The sequence below is a fragment of the Pinus tabuliformis genome, chromosome 3_1, assembly GCF_031772625.1.
Source record: "Pinus tabuliformis cultivar Carrire ecotype Pingquan chromosome 3_1, CPIR1, whole genome shotgun sequence".
NCBI classification, from domain to species: domain Eukaryota; kingdom Viridiplantae; phylum Streptophyta; class Pinopsida; order Pinales; family Pinaceae; genus Pinus; species Pinus tabuliformis.
In genome coordinates, this window is record NC_142301.1 from 197,714,202 (window position 1) to 197,717,455 (window position 3,254).

Genomic DNA, 3,254 nt, shown 5'->3' on the forward strand with positions numbered 1-3,254 from the left:
AACAATTTTGATTTCTATGGATTCCACCATGTCTGGTCGGCTTGCAGGATGGGAGACTCATGGGTTTCATACTATGGAAGTCAAGGTATGGAGCCGTTGTAAATTCCTGTAGCCGCAGTCATGTATTGAACCAAGCCGCAGATCATATATGAAGCTCTGCATACCTGTGTATGATAATTCAGTAATTCTACATGATATGATAAACCCTAGGCATACTTGTAGCAGTCTTGATGTATGATCACAACTGCTCGGTTTCGGTTGGATGAAGAAGATCTCAGTGACATACAGCTGTGATGTGAAGTATTAAATATGCACTCACAATGACAAGGATCATAAGAAATGATGATTACAGTCTCAACATAATGAGAATGATAAGAATGATCAGTCTCAGATCATGATGGGCATGGGCAGCAAAATGATGATAAGAGCAGATGAGAGCAGCTCAGTCATAGGGCAGCATGATCTCAATAAAGGTGCAGCAATGGTGCAACTGTGATGAATGATGCAACGGGCAGCATCATGATAAATGAGATCATGAGCATGGGCAGCATGATGCAGATCATGGACAACATGATGTATGGGCAGTGTGATGTATGAGATCATGAGCAGCATGATGGTGCTACACGGTAAGGTGCAGCAAATGGACGAGATGCAGCACGATGATAGGTGAAGGAGTCACCTTGAGAATCAGTTGAAGAAGAATGTCTTTAACTGATCTCATCGTTATACGAAATGATCTATGCTCAGATCTAGACAAGTCAAAGTGTTGACTTCTGTTGTAAATGTACTCTCTCTCTCTCTTTCTCTGCTGAACTTTGAAGATAAAAGAAGATTTGATCAAAGGGTTTCCCCACACATTGTGGGGTTTGTCCCTGGCTTGTGCCACATCTTGTGTCCTCTTGTCTTGGCTTGTCTTCTGCGTTTTATATTTATGTTCTATCTGCAGTTTATCATAATGCTGATGTGATTGCTAATTGTGAAAATTTAAATAAATTTCTCTAGCATAGAACATACCAAAACTTAACATGGTATCAGAGCTGAGGTGAAGACAATGCCCAAGCAAGAGTGAAAGAGCAATCACCGAAGACAATTGGGACAAGACAGAAGGATCAATGGGTTCCTCATAATTCACCTAGGGTGAAGTCGAACCAGAGAATGTTATCAGAATGGCGCAGTGGAAGTTTCTGATGGCCCATCTAATGATCACTTCATTGGGAAGTTCGGATCTAAGGGTGGAAGGAAAGGCGGATGCCTTGTTGAAATAAGTTCGGCCGTTGTGCATGGCAGAGACACATCTCTTGATGAAGATAACAATCATTCCTGGGACATATTCTATGATCAAAAGAATGACTGGTAATGCAGGTCATCAAGGAAATGGTCGACTCTTCCACGAAAGCAAGGAACCCCAAAATCTCTTTTATGTACCTGATCGAACCTGATGTCCATCTCGGAAATGGAAGTCAAAGGTTGCAGGGTGGCACTTATTGATGGAAAGGTACATGTTTGAACATAGATCTTTTAAAGATGTTTTTGAGTTCAGGGTTGTATCAAGTTGTAGGAAGTCCACTAGGGACCATGTCCATTGACTCAGCACCGGAGGTCTATGAGTCAGATGGTGACTAGGATGCCTGAATTCAAAAAGAAGCATGAAGGTACATATCTGAAAAGTACCGAAGGAAAATATTATAAGGGGACCATTCCCTTCATGCAGCAGGTTCACAGGTTTGAAACAACCCGAGGAGTTTGAGAATCATGATCAAGGAATCTCATGTATACAGGTGGAAGAAAGCCCTCTATGGCTTGAAGAAAAACACCTCAGGCATAATATGAGAGGATTGATAGCTGTCTAATGCAGCTGAGATTCACTAGGAGTGAAACCGATCCAAACCATTACTCGAAGGTTGTGGATGATAAACCTCTCGTACCGGCACCTATGTCTGATAGGTGCAGACCCTCTCATTTATAGGAGACAGAGGGAGTTGGATTTTGAATGTGGGAAGATAAGATGCAAGCTTGTGACTGCCTCGAGGATCTTAACTTTCAAAAGTTATATGGTAATGATGTCGGACCAGATTTAGGAAATGCCTCTAAGTTTCATAAAATCATTCGCGTTGATGTTCTTGGAGAACCTCCGTCCGGACATCTGTGTTCCAGTTAGCATGGTGAGCTCATATTTGGTTGAGCCTCACTAGATTGGTGCCAAGAATCTTCTAAGATATCTTCAGGGCACAATCTCTCATGAATTGAGATACACTGCCGGAAATATGGAACCACACGATTATTAGAATGATGAGTGGGCAGGAAGTATGGAGGATCACTAGAGCACTTCTCAGTGCTGTTTGGAATCTGCCTTGATATCCTGGATGAGCAGGAAGCAGAAGTCGATGACTCTAAGCACCACCAAGGCAGAATACATTGCTGATAGTATGGCCTTCTCTGAGGCAGTCTGGTTGCTAAAGCTCTTCAGTGAGCTGTTTGTACACATGATGAATACCTCTGTGAATCTCTGTGACAACCAGAGATGGGATTCGATTATTGAGGAATTCCGTATTTGACAATTGCTCCAGCAGATAGACATCAATTACTGCCTTATCTGGGATATGGTAAGTCAATGATCAAGGAGGCTCCATCACACTGAGATGATGTACAGGACAGAGCCCTGAGGAAAGATCAAATTTGTGATTTTCCCGAACGACTTGGAGTCGTCGAGAGACCTTTGTAAAAGGGTCCTGCATGCTGCATACATTGAGCTCTAGGAGCTTTGGGGGGCTTGCAGTTCTATTGAAGCAACATACGACCACAGGGTGACTCACCCTCCCCTGGTGGTGCGCACTGAAACAAGATGATTCGCTCTCTTGTGGGACAAGATGATTCTCTCTCTTGTGGGATAAGATGATTCACTCTCTTGTGTAGCAGGATGATTAGTTCTCCTGTGAGGCCTGGATTGATGTGTTCTCCATGGCGATTGTAGCAGGATTGATGTGTTCTTTTGTGAGGCCTGGATTGATGTGTTCTCCATGGTGATTGTAGTAAGATTGATGTGTTCTCCTGTGAGGCCTGGATTGATGTGTTCTCCATGGTGATTGTAGCAGGATTGATGTGTTCTCCTGTGAGGCCTGGATTGATGTGTTCTCCATGGTAGCCTGGATTGATGTGTTCTCCATGGCGATTGTAGCAGGATTGATGTGTTCTCCTGTGAGGACAGGATTGATTAAGTTCTCCTGTCGAGGCATCCTACCCATGCAGTCTGGGAC